The following is a 21,259-nucleotide window of genomic DNA, read 5'->3' as shown; positions in this document are numbered from 1 at the left end:
GTTTGGAATCTGCTCCATTCATTGCCGCACAAGGTGAACCGTAAGAGGTAGTCCGCGGTCGAACGGTTAGCGCATCCGTGTGTGGTGCTGAGGTAACGGAGTTCGAAACCAACCATCGGATCAACTTGGATCATTGAGTTGGTGCCAGTGTGTACATACGTGCCTGCATGTCTACAACGAAGCTCTTTCACACCGACATGGGTCTCTGTAGGTGCAGCAATGTGTGGCCACCACTGTCCGAAGAAACTCTTTGACGCCGACTTGGAGCACTAGATATTTGTCAGTCGGTCTGTGTTGGTCTTCAATTACCTCTTTGAGGCTTACTTGAGTCACTGGGTACGCGCCAGTAGGTGGGTGCCGCTCTTCAAGGAGCGTATTTCACGCCAGATTGGGTAACTCGGTATCTCCCATTGGGGAATTTGCCACGCTACAATGACGAAAGGGATTCGTCAAATTTCTCCGACGCTGAGCGGAATCGAGCCCACGTCACAAGAGTTCCTCAAGGACAGCAACCAGACGCATTAGCAGGCTGCGTGGCGAATGCATCAGCCATGTGCCGTTTCACAAGCCAACCCTGTCTACTTCTAGCCCGAACGTCCGTGTCTGTTCGCAGAAATCCAATGGCTCATACCCTCGTAAGCAAGCAAAACATGCAATGGCTCATACGCCCCTAAAGCGGAGGTTGCAAGGCTTTAACGTGGACGTTTCCAAACCAGAACGACAGTGGCCGATTACATTCACGTTTGCATGCTTCTCATTTCGGCGTTTCACTCAGGTGAACGTACTCACTACTGTAAGACGTACGTGTGTAGATTTGATATTTACAAACGACATATGTGACATCGAGATGACCGAACCCCTTACAGTATACCACAGCGATCACAAGGCTACTCTGCTCACTCGCAAAAAATGACCAGTGAAGTTTTCGATGTTCAATAAACATGGGCTTCACTGACAACTTGTCTTCATTGATGTCACCAGTATCCATACAACGCACATCTTGTTAATCACAACGGGACATTCAGGTAAACATAAAGTTGATGGCAAAGGGGATGGTTAGGTATACAAAGAGACAAGCTTCGCCTGTCATCCATCTTCACAGAATGGGAGGGTCGACAATTCTCTTTTATTATTTGTAAGAGCACACCTCCCCCCAGGGTTTTAGCGAGCTGCGCCATGGATGCACTGGGTGCGCAGCGCTCTTCAATGAATGTCTCGCCATCTTGGGCCACTGAGCACGTGCCACTGAGTGTGCGGCAAGCGAGGGGACGATTCTCGGCGTTCGCAGGCCCCTGCGCGTCAGGCTTCTTGCCTCGCAGGCCACGCGACGCAAGCGTGGACTTCTCAGTAGTGGTACCAGGTGATGCAGCGTGTCCGGAGACAAGCGCGAGAGAAAAGTCCGGTTTGCGCATGCGCGCGTTCCTCAGCGTTCGCACGCATTGGTGCGCCCAGCATTTCGAACGCCACGTGCAAGCTTCGTGGCGGCCATTGTTGGTAGCGGACTTTTACAGCGAAGCTGCATAACTCTGCCCTTCAATGCTTTTGTCGTGTCCGTGGGAAAAAATGTGGGCCGATCACAGAGGTAGTGCAACACCGGGTCGACCCGCGGCGGAGATGAATGAGGCTACAAGCACTCCACCCGTAAAAATAATAGGATATAATAGTGAAAGAAGTGAATAGTGCCTTCAGTACAATCACTCCCTACCGAAGAGTAGCCGTCCTGGTGACCTAAGGACAGGAGAACACAGGGGCGTCATGGCACTGCTTGTGCCGGGAGCCGTGGACAATTTCCTGGCCGCGACGATGTTGGTCGGAAGGCGCTTCCATTGGCACGATGAGGTAGTTTCCCGAGGATGTTTGTTTCAGTACCTGATAAGGACCTTGGTACTTGAAGAGCAGCTTGGAGGAAAGGCTTGGAGGGGTAGAGGGCACCCACAGCCAGACCAGCAGCCAGGAGCAAAGCACGTAGCCGTAGTGGATAAATCGTAGCGATGCTTTTTGCGCAACTGGTCCTGCGATGTGAACGAACGAGCGAGCTGGCGACAGTCTCCGGCGTATGCAGCCACTCTAGAAACAGTCGTCCACTCCGAAGAATCTGGCCCGTTAGGTAGAATCGTGTCCATAGTGCATGAAGGTTCGTGTCCGTAGACGAGAAGGGGAGGACCCCGTGGTGTTTTGCGTGGCAGTATTGTAAGCGTAGGTGACGAAAGAGGGCAGAATGCGATCCCAATTCAAGTGGTCAGATGAAACATACATGGCCAACATGTCGCCAAGGGTGCAGTTGAAATAGTTTGCCATCCCATTAGTTTGAGGATGATTTGCCGTGGTAGTGCGGTGAATAATGCGACACTCCTTTAGCAATGCTGAAATGACGTCGGAGAGGAAAACACGACCGCGGTCGCCCAGTAATTCTCGAGGTGCTCCATGGCGTAATATCAGGTTTTGAAGGATAAAACTGGCAACGTCTTTTGTTGTGACAGATGCTAGGGCTGAAGTTTCGGCGTACCGCGTGAGGTGGTCGATAGCAACGATAACCCAGCGGTTGCCGCTCGGAGTGTCGGGAAGCGGACCGTATAAGTCAATGCCAACGCGGTCGAACACTCGCGTGGGACATGGTAAAGGTTGCAAGGGGCCTAGGGCATGTTGAGGTGGCGTCTTGCGTCGTTGGCATATGTGGCATGATCGGACATACTGGCGAACGAAACGGTACGTACTGCGCCAGTAGTACCGAAGCTGGAGGCGAGTATGTCTAATACATCACAGCGTGGCTGCATTGTGGGCCGTCGTGGAACGTGGTGCAGATGTCGGAGCGGAGGTGTCGAGGTATAACAAGCAACCGCTTGCGGCCGCTCGAATTGTAGTTGCGGTGGTACAGCAGGTTATCCCGAATGATGAAGGGCACAGCTTGACGATGGAGCGTCTGAGAGATCGGCGCTGGTGACTGGCTAGACAGGAAGTCAATAAGCGAAGCGATCCATGGGTCATTGCGCTGCTCTGATGGCATCTCTGAAATGTTGAGGGCGAAGGCACTGCAGGTAGAAATAGACGAGTGGACAAGACCAGAAGGCAGGGGTGACCGGGATAGAGCGTCTGCGTCTGAATACTTTCGGCCTGAGCGATAAACAACGCGGATGTCGTACTCGTGTAGGCGTAATGCCCACCGGGCAGGAGGCCGACCAGTTGGATCTTTTAGTGAAGATATCCATCATAGGCCGTGATGGTCGGTCACGATGTCAAATGGACGCCCATACCCGTAAGGACGAAATTTTCCGATAGCCCAAATGATGGCCAGACATTCCTTCTCAGTAGCCAAGTAGTTCGCCTCGGCTTTGGTAAGGGTGTGTCTGGCATAGGCGCCAACGTACTCTTCGAAGCCATCCTTGCGTTGTGCAACAACAGCGCCGAGCCCGACACCACTAGCATCTGTATGGATCTCAGTTGGAGCAGAGAGAGAGAGAGAGAGCAGAAAGAAGAAGACGACGCTGTTCGATCTGTTGTCACCTCAGCTCTGTGATTTTTCCATAAGCTTTGCTATTCATTGAGTGAGTTATTTATATCCTTGGAAGACGGCCGCATCTTTAAGGCGGTATTGTCCCTATGAAAAGGGTACGGCTGCTACGGCGCCGGCATCTTTAAAGGGACAGCGCCATACGAAGGAAGCCAGCGTGGCGGAGGCGGCCATGGCCTCGCAAGGCGTGGAGCTGCGAATCATCAGGGACGATCAGCAGTCCAGTGCGTCATCATCGCTCAGTGGGGACGACTCAACTATCGTCGACCCTGACGAGGAAGTGGCTGATATGGCGGACGTGGACAGCGACGGCTTCAAGGTGGTGAGTCATCGGAAGCAAAGAACGGTCGGAATCCCAGTGATAGTTTTACCAACAGAGAAAGGTGCTGATTTGAGAGAGCAGAACCATATCAGGCTCTTCGAAGCCATTAAAGTGCTGCTGGGATCTGCTCCGATTCGCAGTCGCTTCACAACGCAAGGTGCTCTTCATCTAGATATCGCAACGGAAGAGCACGTTGACGTTCTTCTCCGGTGCTCTCACATTGGTGACATAAGATTTAATGCCCGGTTGCCCCACTCCTACATGACTAACACATGTGTTATTAGGGGAGTACCAGTGTGGTATTCTGAAAGAGACCTTCTTGACTACTTGAAACCGCAAGATGTTCTGCATGTGAAACGTATGATGCACCGGGGCGAGACTCAAGAAAAAGAATGGGCAGCGAAACCTACTAACTCCATTGTGCTAACGTTTGCTCCCAACAGCAAGCGCCCAGAAAAAATTGACCTCGGTTTTACGAAGCATGCAGTCAATGAATTCGTTGAAACTCCTCCGCGATGCTTTAAGTACCAATGCTTTGGGCATGTAGCCAAAGTTTGCATCAAAGATCAACGTTGCAAACGATGTGGTGGCGCCCACGATTACAAAGCCTGCAAGGCAGATTTTGCTTGCGCTAATTGTGGGGGTGACCATCCAGCGAGTTTCGGTGGCTGCCCCTTCCGTGTAAGCGCCTTACACCGTCGAGTGTCCTTCATTAGTGATCCCAAACCACGACCTACAGAGAAGCCAATACCTGGAAGTGACAAGTTCCCTGCGTTAGAGTTGGAAGTTCGTGGCTTGGTAACAAGCAACGTCAGTGAGCGACCTGACCCTCGCAAGACGCCAAAGTCCTCTGTGCGTGAGTCGGTTGTTTGATCTGCTTCAGCCAAAAGTGTCCAAGTTCCTCAGCGACCAGATCAAAGCCAGACTCGAAGACAAGGAGGACATTCCCTTGCCTCAAAAAAGGCGAAGAAACCAGCTGCAGCGGCCAAGAGTGAGTCCCAGTCCGCATCTTTTGTTGAAGTGGTGAGGCAGTGCGTCCAGCAAAATAAGGAGCTCAAAAATCGGGATCTGTCCGAGCTTCTGCGAGTTTTGTTTGAAGTCCTCCGCTCACATGTTCAAGCGATGCAGACTGGCACCCTGAAGAACTTTCTACAGCTCGTTCTTTCCTTTGAGTCCATGATTACCGCCTTCGCAGCGAACTTTGCCTTATAATATGGCTAGTTTCCTTCAACCTCGTGTGCAACCAAAAATAACCGAAAAGTGCCGTTTATTATGCAATGGAACTGCGCTGGGATTATAAGTCGATTAGCAGAACTGAAATTATTTTTGAAAGAAACTTGTGTTCCAGTATTGGCCCTCTCGGAGGCTGGGCTACCAAGGGGGAGATCTTTGACTGGATATGTTGCGCACAAGAATTGCAGCATAAGGTCATTTCCCACAGGAAGTGCCGCCCTTTACATACGAAGAGAGATTGCTCATGTGGCTGTGAACGTCACCGATCTTTGCACCGATAGTATTGAGGTAGCGGCTGTGAAGATACGGCTCGGCTTCCGAACTGTTTTTGTTGCATCCGTATACGTGTCTCCGCGGAAGAAGGTAGCAATGGATTTGTTGCTCCAGCAGCTTTGTGACCGTTGGCCAGCGCCCCGAATTATCTGCGGTGACTTCAACGCCCATCACTCGGTCTGGGGTGACAGGAACACAGGCTCCCGCGGACGCACACTTCTAGAAGTTATCGACAGTTTGGACCTGTGCGTGGCCAATGACGGAAGTCCCACTTTCTTCCGGCCTCCAGACTCAGCCACATCTATAGACCTAACTCTGCATTCACCTGACGTCCGTGTGAAGTGGTCAACTGCACCTGACCGCAACGGAAGTGATCACTATCCAATTTTAGTGTTTACTGCCGTCTTCCATACGCGCGGCACTAAAAGGAGCCATGTTGTTAATTGGGACAAATACAGGGAGCAACTTGCAAGTGTTTCTGGAGATGTGATAGACAGAATGATCTATGGTAAGATGGCTGCTACCGCGGCGGTCAAGTTGCCTAGTCATTTTCCGACTCCGGATTTAAAACTAAGGAACCTTTGCGCAGCGCGCAGAAGGGCGGAGCAACAACTGATGCGGAAGAAGGACGACAGATCTTTGAAGACGACCTTCAGCAGGCTTAACTCTGCCATTCGTCGCCATACGAACAAGCTCTGTAGGTCACAGTGGGCGTCATTCTGCCCCAGCTTGTCTGTTTTTTCACCGATGACGAGAATTTGGCGAGTCATTGGTAGCCTTGCTGGTGATTCTCGTCCTAGTAAGCCTTTCGAAGCGCTTGCACTGCTCAAGCAGAAACCTCTCGCTTGCTTGGCAGAGGAATTTGCAGATGCATTTATACGTGCAAGCTCAGGAATTCATCAATGTGCTCGGCCTGCAACATCTACGTCTGTTATGGACGCCCCGTTCCCACTTCGAGAGCTACAGACAGCCCTCAGCAGCCTGCGGTATCGATGTGCACCAGGTCCTGACGGCATTACCAACCAGGTGATGCAGAACCTACCTCTAGAATACCGGAAGATGCTCCTAAGCTATCCCAATCGAGTATGGGAGACTGGCGACGTTCCTCCTTCGTGGGAGGTGGCTTGTGTTGTCCCAGTGCTGAAACCCCGCAAAGAAATGACAGACTTGGCCTCGTATCGTCCTGTATCATTGACGTCGTGTGTGGCTAAGCTCATGGAGAAGCTGGCAAGTAATCGTTTATCATGGTGGCTCGAAGATAGAAGGGCTCTGCCAACATGCATGACTGGATTCCGCACAGGATTAGGCGCGCAAGATAGCGTCTTGGACTTGATAAGCCACATTGAACATCTAAGAGCTTTCGGCCTCTCAACACTAGCTATTTTCCTAGACGTATCAAAGGCTTATGATAGCGTCCTTCAGAGTTCAATACTAAATAGCTTGATGGACATAGGCGTACAGGGCTATCTTCTGCCATTCATTCACTCACTTATCAGGGATCGTAAAATTGAAGTGCGGTTAGGAAGTACCATAAGCACCGAAACGGCGGTGTCGCGAGGTGTACCTCAGGGAAGTGTTCTTTCCCCGACGCTGTTTAATGTTGTAATGGCTGGTCTTCCGGCTGAAGTGCAAAAAGATTACAGGCATATGCATATGTCGATATATGCGGACGACATTTGTATTTGGTTAAGCGGATATCAACACAAGCGTTTAGCTCTGATAGCTCGACAGGCATTACCTTCAGTTCAAAATTACCTTCAAGGTGTAGGGTTGACTCTCTCGATGGAAAAATCTGGCTTCATCATGTTTCCAGGTGGAGGAAGACGGTATGCGCGGCTGAAGATAGACCTTGATCAATGTTGCCTTCGTCAATTGAAGCACAAGCGCTTGTTGGGCGTCATTATTGACTACCGTCTACAGTGGCGACGAGCTGTGGACTCTATTGTGACAACACTATCTCCGCGTCTCAATGTGATCCGTAGAGTCGCAAGTGAGCAATGGGGAAATCACCCTTCTTCAATGATCAGGCTGCGCGATGCACTAGTGACGAGTCGAATAATGTACCAGCTCCATTTAATTTCCCCCTCACTATCACAGCTGGAACGACTTGAGGTTTTGCACAGAAAGGTCCTGAGAAGGGCTCTTGGCGTTCCGCAGACTGCTCCTAACGATGCAGTACTTCATGAGTCTCTATCGAGACCTCTTAGCCTAGTCGCTTCACAAAGGTTATTGATGCAAATTGGCCGCCTCAAACAGACGATAGCCGGTCGAGCCCTTCTACAGAGCCTTCGAAAGAGATCCGAGTCCCGAGCGTACTTGGCCCTTAATACTCTTGGTTACCTGGGTCTTGACGCTAGAGGTCAAACTAAGAGGTTGAAACCACCTTGGTCTTTCGCGAGCCTCGATTGTTCGTTGACAATTCCTCACGTTCGTGCTAAGCGGAGTTCTCCTCTGGCGGCAACGCGTTCGCTCGTACTGGAACATCTTGAAACAGAATATGCACGTCATCTTCAAATTTTTACTGATGGCTCTGTGGACAAGGTCAGAGGATCTAGTGCAGCTGCTTTTAACATTCCCTCTTTGAAGTATGATTGGTCGGTTCGCTTCACTACAGTCGTGTCCTCCACAACGGCCGAAAGCGCTGCCATTGAGGCAGCTCTAAAGAAGCTACGGTTTTGTACGCCTCAGCCCGTTGTCATTCTTACAGATTCGAAATCCGCCCTTCAAAGGTTAGAGCATGGGTTCCCTACTGATGCTTTATGACTAAGCTCCCTACGCTCGGTGCACAATCTCCATATCAAAGGCTTCTCCATACGATTCCAATGGGTGCCCTCGCACATAGGTATCATAGGCAACGAGATGGCGGACAGCGTCGCCCATAGAGCGCTGTCTGGGAATCCTTTGAAAAAAAGTGCCTCAAGAGGACAAAAGACTTGTCAGAGAAGCGGTGTCGTGCCACTTCATCTCTTTGTGGGGCTCACCTCACAAGCCATGTGTGACTAAGGGTCTCAAAAGAAACCAAGCCACTTTACTGCTCCGCATTCGCACGGGCTCGAGGCGGCTTTGCTCGAGGCGGCTGAGATGCGACGCAAAGTCTGTAGAAAAAACTACAATGTCATCTAAATAACAGAGGCATGCTTTCCACTTTAGCCCCCAAAGAATGGTGTCCATAATTCGCTCGAAAGTGGCAAGCGCGTTGCAGAGGCCGAACGGCACGAAGTTAAATTCATATAGGCCATCAGATGTTACAAAGGCTGTCTTTTGGCGATCGGCCTTTGCCATTGGCACTTGCCAGTGCCCGGAGCGCAGATCCAGCAAGGAAAAGAATTCCGCTCCCTGTAGACTGTCCAAGGCATCGTCGATGCGCAGCAGAGGATAGACATCTTTGCGGGTTATTCGGCTAAGGCGGCGATACACTATAAAATAATTTACACCATTAAAAGTGAAAAAAGGTGTAAATGTGTCTGTAACTCATACCCTTAGGGTGTGCGTAATATAGATAACACCCTAAAGGTGTGAGTTCTAGACACATTTACACCCTTTTTCACTTTTCAGGGTGTAAATTATTTTACAGTGTAGTCGTATGGAGCCATATTTTTTTGACGAGGACAACCGGAGATACCAAGGGACTGTTAGAATGCCACGCTACAGCATGTCATCAACCTGCTGGTCGATGCTCCGGCGTTCAGCTGCCGACACACGATACGGACACTGGCGCAATGGTGTTTGTTGACCGGTGTCGATGCCGTGAACGACTGCAGACGCTCGGCCCATGAATGGTTGGCCAATGTCAAATGAGGCACGAAAACGCTGGAGGACCTTGATAATTTCTGTTTGCTGCGCAGGTGTGAGTTCTGCGTCGACGGCATGAGCGAAGACGTCTACAGGGGCATCGGTCGCGGCGGGAGCAGTGACGGCACAAATCAGAAATGATGCCGTATCACCAAACATGGTGGCCGGTAGAACGCAATCGAAAGCTTCAGAGATACCCAGGCGCTCGCCGTGGAGTAGGTATGATGGGCAGGCGGACGGTTTGCACACGTAAAGGGCAACAGAACCTTCGCAAAAAGTGACGACAGCAAATGGAAGCAGAAAGTTCCGGTGGCGCGCACAAGTGGCCGACGGCGTAAACAGAACAGATGAGTTCGCAGCAAAGTTACCTGACACAGGGACCAGAGCGGCAGAGAAAGGTGGGATGTTGATGTCAGAGGAGGCAACAACTTTAGGAGAATAATGGTCGTCATGATCAAAGCACGGTGCTCATAACGTAAGTTCGGCACGAGCGCAGGTGATAATAGCTTGATTGACAGATAGGAAATTCCATCCAAGAATAACGTCGTGTGAGGAACGAGATAGGACGACAAATGCTATAACATACATAACGCTTTGAATGACAACCCGGGCTGTGCACGACGCTGAAGGCTGAATGCGATGCGAGGTTGCCGTACGCAGAGAAAGAGAGATAAGGGAAAGGGTCACTTTGTTCAAATTGCGGCAGAGCTTCTCACTAATAATAGAAACGGTGGCTCCGGTGTCGATAAGTGCGTGTACGGTGACGCCGTCTACGGACAGTTCAATTTCGTTCGCCGGGTTAGAATGAGGCCTTGAAATGTTCGACGTAAACGGAGTTCTTGCCTCTGGAACTGCGACTGTTAGTTTTCCTCGCGGGTTGTATGGCTCGGTGGGCGAACCGTTGGGGAAATGGATCGGCCACGTGGGGAAGGCGACCGGCATGAATCGAAGGGGTGGCGACTGTAAGACGAGTCGGGAGAAAGGTTAGATGGGTCCTGACGTGGAAGTCGAGCAGGCCTGTAGCCTGAGGTGCCTCCACTGCCAGGTAAACGGTGGCTGCGACTGCGGCAGAATCGTGCTACGTAGCCCGGGAAATGGCAGGAATAGCATATTGGCTGGTTATCAGGTGTTCGCTACGGGTTGACAACAGGGGCTCCAACGGCCGAGTAAGGGACGAGAATCGCACGTGAAGGTGGCGGCGGCACATGGAAGGTGCCGGTGGCCCGGTATTCATCAGGAGCCGGAGGAGCACAAAGCCGGGCGGCAACGTCAGCGTAAGTTAGCGGTCCAGCAGCAGGCTGCGGAGGAGGGGCACGTGTCAGCGCCGCGGCAACTTGCGTACGAATTACGTGACGAAGCGAAGGAGCCAAGGTTGTCGACGGCTCGTGTGTGCTAGTCGCCACAGAGATTTGGCGTGCGACTTCCTGGTGGATGAGCTGCTTTATCTCCGGCATTAAAGCAGAGATGTCGGCAGCGTCGCGACCGAAATACAAGAGAAACAGATCGGCGGCGTCGTGCTGAGCAGCGCGTGTTGAGGCACGGTGCTTGCGTAGCTCATCGGACTGCTGACAAAGCTGTATGACCGCGGCAATCGTCCGGAGACTCTTCGCGACGAGCATCTGAAAGGCATGGTCATCGATGCCTTTCATGACGTACGTATTTGATCTTGTCAGCTTCGTCTAACGATGAGTTAACGCACTTGCAGCGCAAGAGCACGTCTTCAATGTAAATGGTGAAGGTCTCGTCCTGGCGTTGAGTTCGACCACGCAAGTGCTGCTCAGCGCGAAGCCGGCGAACGGCGGGACAGCCGAAGACCTCTGCCAAAGTTGTCGTGAAAGCCGACCAGGTGGTAAGATCGGATTCATGATTGCGGAACCATAGGTTTGCCATGTCAGTCAAGTGAAAGATTACATTTGTGAGCTTGGCGCGGTCGTCCCACTTATTATAGGTGCGTACACGATCATATTTGGCGAGCCAGTCTTCCACGTCGTGGTCGTCTGTGCCGCTAAATACAGCAGGATCGCGCTGCCGGATGACGCTAGAGCAGACGATGGCCGGGGACACGGGAGCAGCCTGGGAGGGTCCCGGTTTATCCATTGCAATAGCTAGTGGTAGCGTCAGACTTCGGAGTTCCAGGATGTCGAAGAGAAACCCAGCACCTTCAACAAATACAACGGGGGTGTTCGCCTAGCAGCACTAGTTGTAGGTTTGTAGCGGTAGGTTGAAGCAGGTCGGTGCTGTAGCGAAACGGGGAAGCAAGCGCTTCTCGTCTTCTTCTCTTTCACCAGCACCATGCCCATTGCTCAGTGCCTTCAGTACAGAAAGACAGACAGACAGACAGACAGACAGACAGACAGACAGACAGACAGACAGACAGACAGACAGACAGACAGACAGACAGACAGACAGACAGACAGACAGACAGACAGACAGACAGACAGACAGACAGACAGACAGACAGACAGACAGACAGACAGACAGACAGACAGACAGACAGACAGACAGACAGACAGACAGACAGACAGACAGACAGACAGACAGACAGACAGACAGACAGACAGACAGACAGACAGACAGACAGACAGACAGACAGACAGACAGACAGACAGACAGACAGACAGACAGACAGACAGACAGACAGACAGACAGACAGACAGACAGACAGACAGACAGACAGACAGACAGACAGACAGACAGACAGACAGACAGACAGACAGACAGACAGACAGACCTTTGTAGCCACTGGCCGCACCCACGTAGAGGACAGAACGCCGTGACGCTCCGCCCTTTCCTGGGCCCTCTGGATAGCCTGGGTTTGCTTTTGGAGTACCGTGCTTCTGGTGGCCTCCTCCTATTCGGCTTCGCTCGAGAGAAAGTCGTTAGGCAACGCGGGACATCGCCAGAGCATGCGAGCCATAGAGCAAAAGGTTTCACTGCAGTACAACTCACTCAGTTTTGTGCTAGAAGAGTTTGGCTTGAAGTGTGGCACCAATCCAAGTCACTGAACTACTCAACAATGGTCGTGTACTGTAAATTTAATTTTGGCCAAGATTCTGTCTTAGGTTGCAACCGAGCCAATCAGTGGATATCACAGTAATCACAAAGCTATCGCCACTACAATGATGAAAATCAATACATGTGCCCTTGTCTAACTCTGTGGGATATGCTATCGCTTCGCTGGTCATCCATCTTCACAGAGTGGAAAGGGTCCGCATTTTTCTGTTTATTTATGGACGCGCGAAAGAGGAGACCCGCTCCGATAAACGCCTCACACATAGCTCACTTCTATGCTGGCGATGCATTGTGTCACTATATTGATTCAACACTAACACGTTACCGTCGACAGCCATCGTTTGATGGGCTCTGCCACAATGTTCTAATTGTCTAATTGAGGCTGCCCAACCACAAGCCTGACGTGGCAAGAAAAAACGGGAAGTTATCCTTTTAGTGTTCCGCATTAAAACTGCAAGATTCAAACGGAAAGATCTTTGATTTTATCTCAGGTATACGTCATTCTATATTTCTTTTTTGCGTTATATACAGTAGTGCGGCAGAAGATGAGATTCTATTGTATTGCGTGCCAAAAATCGTGCCCTGATTATCCGTCAGCCGCCGTAGTAGGGGCTCCGAAATAATTTTAACCACGGGGGGTTCTTTAAGGCGCACCTCAACTGAAGCACATGACCGCTTTCCCATTTCGCCCCCATGGAAACGCGACCGCCGCGGTCTGGATCGAACCCGAGACCTTGAGCTTAGCAGCTCAAATTAAGCCATACATCCGCTCGGCTACCATGGCGGCTCAGATATTCATTAGCTGATCTAAATTGTGATTAAAGAACGAATGGCGTGACTGGCCTTCATTTCTTAAGTCGTAAATGTTGTTCCGGCAAAATACGTTGTGCTAGGTACAAAACGTCGTAAATTTCAGGCATGCAGCGGTGCGCACGAAGAAATAGAAAAAAAATAAATAAGAAAAAATAAAGAAGAGTTCAGAGTACTAGCATACATGGAGGGCAAACACAACTTTCGCTTTATCACTTGATAAGACAGAGTTTCCTTGCGCTTTCAATTATCGAAGCGTCAAACCGACCCTGTCTCGGACACGCGCTTCCTGTGCATTCCTTGAAGTCTCTCCGGCTGTCAATTGGTTCGCCACACGGCAGTTGCACTGCAGTTGCGGTTGTTGGTGCTTAACGGCAGTTCATTTCCGGCGTCAAAGGGTTAATTGTTTGCTGATAAGTGATCTCAGAAAAAAACTCTCGGCCCGCGTGACCATCGTTCCTTCTACACGGCCGTTCAGGAGCGATAGTCGAGGCGCATATCTCGTCTTTCCGAAACTCGTTTTCCGACCGCCTATTTTTTTTTCTCACGTTACGAACGCAGTGCGACTTGGCGTGTTGCGCAACCGGATCTTGTTGCGCAATGGACGACCTCGGCGTCAACACTGCAAGGACGTCGAAATAGAGGAGAAACGCGCTCTGCTCTACCGAGCGGGCCGGCGGGGTTGTGCCGGGTGTGAATTGTATGTATTATATAGACACGTGCGCACCGTAAGCGTGTGTGTTTTGTGAGTGCGAAGAGCCCGGTCCACATCCTGCCGGAAACGCTGTTCGCCTCTGTTTTTTGTGTCAACTGTATCCAATAAAGGATAGAATTTGTCTTATTATTTGCAGGCGAATAGCAAGAGAATCGCTGAAACGCAAGGTGCCGCTGTTGCCGGCAGTCGTCACCCGGAATGACGATCATCGTATAGTGTCAGCACAACGACTGACATCGTAGTAAACAAAAACAAACAAACAAACAAACAAACAAACCACGCAGAGTGTCGAACCTAGCCGGAACTGTGCCGAAAACTGGAACTGAACCGTTATTTTAAGGCGAACCAGAACCGAACCGAACTGTTGTTTTCGCCATCTTAGAACTGAACACAAACCGCAACTTATTGGAGAAACCCTTCCGAACCGGTTCGACGAACAGTTAAAGAAAGCGCTACGGATCCTCTGCAAGGGCACGTAAGACGGGAAACGCTGGAAGAAGGCTCGAAGCCTCCAGTATAGTCGATCGACAATTAAACGATTTCGACGATTGGGTGAAAATACAAATAACGTCGAATAACACTTTTCATCATCATCATAGCAGCACTCATATTCACAAATAGTTCGCATGCTACAGTAGATCCCTTTCATAAAAAGGCCACCTGGCGGTGGGCTTTGCATCAGTATCGATTTGCATAGGGTTCTGAGATAGAAGCCGCTAATGTTTGGGCTTTGCGGATGTGAGTCCGTGCGTATGCCCGTGTAGTGCATCCGTGCTGGTGTCGGCCGGCGGCAACCTCACTGTCTCCGGAATCCCTGCGAATGTATGCCACCGCGCCCTGCTTTGCAAAGGCATTGCACTGATTTCGGAGTCGTAATGAGCGACGTCAATTACCCGTCGACGGGATGGACGAACGATTTGGCGCGGCTGCCGCGGCGCAGTTGAACTCGGCTGGCTTGCTCCTCGGGGACGAAGAACAAAGTTCGTCGGATCTAGAAGCCGCTGACGGAAAGTTACGTCATAGCATCAGCTTTAAATGCCTGTTACGGCCAAGAACTGTGAACAGCTACGATCAATTCCGTCCCTTTTCTGCAATATGCGTGTAGGCTACCGTCGTTGTAGGCGCATTGTTTACATTATGCTAGCGCTGACAAAGAGGCGGCAGCGTTACGCTTTTTTTGTGCGCTTAATCGCCTGCATGGACATAACTCCTGGAAACAACACTGCTGTAAATATGAGACTGTAAATCCGAATAGATGAATCAATCCTCCAGGCCAAATAGGGGTGTGCGAATATTCGAAATTTCGAATACGAATAGAATATTTTCCTTATTGGAAGCGTATTCGATTCGAGAAATGGATATTCGGAAATTCCCGAATATTCGAAGAGGGCCGAATAACGGCACAACGGCGAATATTCTGAAAGACCGAATAATTGAACAAATAACGAATTATATGCTTGCTCCGCATTCTCCTCAGAACATGTTTGTTCACTGACAACTTCGCATGACCGGCTCAATATTTGTATGCTCTGTGTCAGTATATCTTCATGACGCCCATGAGACACGATCAGTTTCAGTGTCTTTTTACCAAGCTTTATTCTATGGCTCTGTCATAACAATATATGATGTCCTTTAGGGCTCTGTAACTATATGCGATAAAATATGTATCCCAAAAGTGTTACCTGGACAATCTTTAGATGTTTGGAAATGAAAAAGAAAAATATATGCCGAGGAGAACGTTGCATCGCCATCGATGACTCCCGCCTTGTGTTCCCACTTTTCTCATGTGATCGCCGGCTCTTTGCTACCTGCTGCGCTGCTTCTCCGTGAGACAAACGCAAGAAAGGCTAACTTTGCCACTGCGATATTTGCAACTATCTTGGTGCTGATACAGCCCTCGATCAGGCGTGTTCTTTAAGAATGGCATCAACTGCAGATGACGAGCCACCGAGCAAGCAAGAAAAGAAAGCCCGAAGAAGTCGTCCTTTGGCGGCAATACACAAGGCTCTCGCCGTTGACAGCTCGGTGCAAGTCGTGCGAACATGCTCTTAAAATGCCAACGGGAATGACCACTACTATTCAAAATCACATGCAACAGCAGCCTTTGTTGATGGAAGAGTACAAAACAGAGTCCGCCGCAAACTCTCCGATGAAGAATTAACCGACACTGGATGATATACTTCAGCAGAGACAGCAGTCATTCTCCCAGAAGAAAGAAAACGCACTTCACCAGAATGTAGCAGCTATTCATTTCTTCACCATTTCTGCCACATCAGTTGAAAGCACTGGTCGAAGCAGCTGTACAGTCGTGCTACAGTCAGCCATCTCGAACAAAATTGTCGCGTGTGCTCGTCCCGCGCATGTACAACGACACAAGAGCAAAGGTACGACATGAACTACGAAAAGCACTTGAACACGGAACAAGCACTCTCGCTATTACGAGCGATATCTGGACGTCGCGTGCCAACGAGGATTTTGTAAGGCTCACGCGTCATTTTACTGCGGTGAAGTTCGACATGAAAACGTTCACTTTGAACACGCGACATATGCCGGAGAGTCACACGGCTGTGAACATAGCTTCGTCATTGGAGCAGCTATGCACCGACTGGGAGATACCAATCGACTGCGTGAAGTACATCGTGACAAACAGCGGCTGCAATATCTGAGCGGCTGCCAGGAGATTGCCTTGGCTCCAGTGAGCCTGCGTTGCGCACTCTGTACCTGGTGATCAGCAATGAAATGTCGTGTACTCTGGCAATCAACAGACTCTGCAAGAAGACAAAGCCGATCGTAGGGCACTACAATTATAGCCCTAGGGCACAGAAAAGTCTAAACTATGTGCAGACGTAGCTTAACAAAGTGTGGTCTATGTTGTGCAGGAGGTTCCCACAAGATGGAACAGTCAGTACCTCATGCTCTAAAGGCTCCTTGAACTCTAAGAGTCCATCAGACTTGAGCTCACCCTTTCGGACACGAGCTTAGATGCCTTTAACTCGGCAAAGGGAAGAGATGCATGGAGTTTTTGCAGGCATTAAAGACCTTATTTGACGCAACTGTGATCTTAAGTTATGGAAAGAACCCCTCATTGTCATGCCAAATTCCAATTATTTTTGGAATGCTGCATTGCCTCGAAGATTGCAAAGGCAACTAAGCGTTTGCTAACAATCTCGCAAAATATGTCAAGACTCGTTTTGCTCAGTGCGAATTTAACGAAGTGGCCAACCTGGTCATGTTTCTTGATCCACGCTTTAAGGACACAGTTCATCAGGCTTCTGGTTAGATGATCTGGCTGAAAGACATTGTAACAAGGGAGCTTCACGCAGCTGGCGTAGAAACCAGTGAGGACACTGCCATGCCAGCGTCGAGTTCATGTCCGCTGGTGGCATCCACTGTATACGGAAAGCTTTTGACGGTCTAGTGATGAACAAGGAGAAAGCACATTTGGTATCTGCCTCTGAGAGGGAAGTTACAGACTACACGGGAAAGCATCTTCTCTAAAGGGGCAAGCATCCTTGTGAGTGGTGGCAGCCCATTGGCCGCTTCACGTACCCGCTTTTAAGTACACTCGCCCAGAAGTACATCGCCATCGCTGCCACCTCAGTTCCAAGTGAAAATCTTTTCTACCGTTTGAAATGTTGTCACAGTGCGTACGGCTCGCTTACTTTCTGAATATATTGAGCCGTTAATTTTCCTTCATGATAATCACTAAAAAGTGCATTGCTTGACTCAGAGCATTACCAGTCATTACCTGAGCGCACTATCTGTAATGAGTGTCTTTTTAGCCTGCAGCAGCCTTGTAAAATGCAATATTATTTTTAACAAGAGTTATAAAGTTATTGTTACTACATTTTGCAACATTTTAATACTACGTACATATTCGATATTCAATTCGATATTCGAAGACAGTTTTTTTGCCTTATTCGCATTCGATTCGTATTCGAAAATTTCAATATTCGCACAGCTCTATACCAATAACTAAACTCCAAGTCTAGCTCGCACGGAGTGTTTCTTTGTGCGTACGCGCGTGCGTGTGTGTGTGCGTGCGTGCGTGTGTGCGCACGCACGCACGCACGCACGCACGCACGCACGCACGCACGCACGCACGCACGCACGCACGCACGCACGCACGCACGCACGCACGCACGCACGCACGCACGCCGAGAATGGCGAGTTGCGACGATGCACTCAGTCGCCTTTCAAGATCTTGAGGGTGTTTAAATATAGGGGCGCAACCGCTAGAAGCGGAGCCGCTGTGAACCAGAGTATCACGTGCGCAAATGGGAAACGGCAAACGAACATTCCTGGCGAAACGATAAAGACGGTGTTGGATCTCTCACAATGCGAGCATAGACGAGAATCGTCGCGTGTTCGCCCTTGTACTGTAGCTCTGTTCTAGCTCCTTACACAGTTTAGCCAGGAAGATGACTTTTTGACAATTTAGTCTGAAGACAGACTTGATGCGCTAACCTACGTGTAATACATGGATAATCAGGAAGGAAAGAGAAAGAAACACAAAATACAGTGCCTAATATATTCCGGAGCTAGCACGACATCGTTTAAGGTGTTCCGTCAAGAGAGAGAGAGAGAGAGAGACAAAAGGGAAGGAAATACAGGGAGGTTAGCAAGTGTAAGTACCGGCTGGCTACTTTTTGCTGGGGAAAGGGGTAAAGGGAATAAAAGGAGAAAGAAGAGAAAGAAACGAGAAAAAAATCACATAGTAACGCGATGCTACGCGTTACGACATTCAAAGGCGGTCGCAAAATTCACAAGCCCTTAAAAACTTCAGCAAAGCCCTTATGCCTTGAGTGCCGAAACCCGTGTGGATCAGTGTCCTAGAACTTTTTCTTCTATGAAAGGGCGATTGTCCAGTTTTTCAAGCGTGGTCACGAGCACTTTTCTTGACACTTTGTAACGGGGACAGTCACAGAGGAGGGGCTCGATCGTCTCCTTGCAGCCGCAGGTGCCACAAGTATACGGCTGTCGGCCATTCCAATGCGGAAGGAATATGAGTTCGTGAATGCCACGCCGAGCCACAGGCAGCACAGAAGCGTTGCTTCCGCTCGTGGTAATCCCGGTGGTAGACGGAATTGCAGACGTGGACCCAATCTGTGAAGACGTGCGTTCGTGTATTCACTGGTGTTCCACAGAGTCTGCTTAAGCTCGCGTGCGACGGAGTGAAGACTTGTGGTGCATCTGTTCTTGACAGCGGTATTGGTATAATATGGGCACCATCGTGGGCCGATCGGGCAGTGTCATCCACACTGTGATTTACCGAAATTCCGCAGTCACCCAGTATCCACTGGTAGATGATGTTGTGCCCATTGTTGATTGCGGGATTGTGGAGTGGTCGGATGTCTGCGACTAATTGCAAATTAGGTCCGTGGTTGAAAAGGGACAGCAGACAATGGAGAGCGGCCTTCGAGTCACAAAAGATGGAGCATGAATGTGGTGATTTGGGACCAAAAACCCCATGGCAGCACGGATAGCTGGGAGTTCTGCAGCCGTCGATGATGTAACGTGAGACGTCTTGAATTTGATGGTGACAGATTTTGCAGTAACTACCACCGCTCCAGCTGAACTTTTAAAGGAGACAGAACGGGTCCGTGTAAATGTGGATGCGTTTTTTGTGCTTGTCGTGTAGGAATGAAAGCACGGTCTGTTTGATGGCGAAAGATGACATCTCGGTTTTCTTTTTGATGCCGGGAATGAAGAGAAGGGCTTGGAGTGGATGCAGGCACCACAGTGGTAGAGAAAGTCGTGCTGCAGGCTTTAAGTTTGACGGTAAAGTTCCATACATAAGTGCTCATGACATCGAGGTTGCATTAATCGTTGCAGTGTAAACTTAATACAGACACACACAGAAACCAAGTAGACTGGACAAGCACTGGACAGGATATGGAACTACCTCTCATGAAGTCTACGTGTGTCTGGGCATGTGTTGAGTTTGCACATCAACCATGAAAGCAAGCTCCAGCAACCAGAAAGCCCGCCTCACCGCTTTGATTGCTTATGGCCTTGTTCTGTAGGCAGTCCATGTTCTTCATACGGGCGAGATGCTTCCGGAACCAGAAGAAAACCCAGGCTAGATATATTGACTGACTGAATAAACTTTATTGAAACCAGCAAGAGATGGTGGCTGGGCCTAGGCCTCCCACGTGGGGACGTCGAGGTGTTGCCTCTTCGCCGCCTCGCAGGCCTGCTGGGTCGCCCAGAGTTGGTCGTCAGGGTTGGGGCTACGCAGGGCAGCGTGCCATCTCGACGAGAGGGTCGTGGGGTTAGTGTCGGGGTATTGGTGTGTACAGTCCCAAAGCATGTGTGGAAGTGTGGCTGGCTGTGTCTTGCAAATATGGCACGTGGGATTGGGGTAAATGTCTGGGTAGATCTTGTTATAAAGTTGTAACGAGGGGTAAGTATTGGTTTGTAGCAGGCGGAAAGTTGTACCCTGCGCTCGGGATAGTTTGTTGTGTGGGCCGGGGAAGGTTCTACGCTCTAAGTAGAAGGACTTCACAAGATCATTGTAGCGTGTCAGGCGATCCCTACCGGTGGGGGCAGCCTCCCCTTCTACCGCGCGGTTAACTAGGCCTCGCGCTAGGGAGTGGGTAACCTCGTTGAGGTTGGGGAGGTGCGGGTGGACGGTGCCTACATGAGCCGGGAACCAGACGAGTGTAACCTGATGGTCGGTGGAGCGGGGCGCTTGTTGCAAGATGCGCAAGGCTTGGTGTGAAATAAGGCCGTTGATATAGTTGATAACGGCGGAGCGGGAGTCAGAGACGATGGTATGGCATGTTGGGTCTAGTGTGGCTAGCGCGATGGCCACTTCTTCAGCTTCCTCAGCGTGTGGGGTCACTAGGCTGATAGCATGGTGGAGAGAGCCTTCACGCGTGGGGACGGCTGCAAAGCGGGTGCCGTGGGGATATTCGGCGGCGTCGACGAAACTCACACCGTCGTGGCGACTAAGGGATTTGGTGAGAACCGTGGCACGTGCTGTGCGACGTGCGTGGTTGTATTCGGGGTGCATGTTTCTGGGGAGAGGATCGGCGTGAATCCAAGCTCGTATGGTGGAGGGGATCTGGTGCTTATGGCCGTGTTGATGGTGGTAGGTGATACCGTGCGAGGTGAGGATATGGCGACCCGTCGCTGTGAGAGTGAGTCTCTCCAGCTGAGAGCGACGTTGGGCCTCGATGAGCTCGTCCAGTGTGTTGTGGACGCCTAGTTGAAGGAGGAGGTCAGTGCTGGTGCAACCGGGGAGGCCCAGGGCTTGTTTATAGACACCGCGTAGGAGGATGTTGATCTTGGTTTGTTCAGCCTTGTACCAGTTTAGATACGCAGCAACGTAGGCGATGTGGCAAATTACGAATGACTGGATTAATCGGAGCAGATTCTCCTCTTTCATACCCCTACGGCGGTTGGAGACCCGCTTCAAAAGTCTCATGGTGTTGGCTGTATTCATCTTGATTTTGGCGAGGGCCATGCCATTCGCTCCGTTCGCCTCTATGAGCAAGCCGAGCACGCGGATATTGGTGACGAGGGGTATGGGGCTGCCATCCGTGAGATGAAGCGCAATGTCTTCGTAATGGCGTTTAGCGGTGGAGTA

The sequence above is a fragment of the Dermacentor andersoni genome, chromosome 9 (assembly GCF_023375885.2).
Source record: "Dermacentor andersoni chromosome 9, qqDerAnde1_hic_scaffold, whole genome shotgun sequence".
Lineage (NCBI taxonomy): Eukaryota > Metazoa > Arthropoda > Arachnida > Ixodida > Ixodidae > Dermacentor > Dermacentor andersoni.
The sequence above is the reverse complement of the archived record's forward strand: the minus strand, read 5'-3'. Positions refer to the sequence as shown.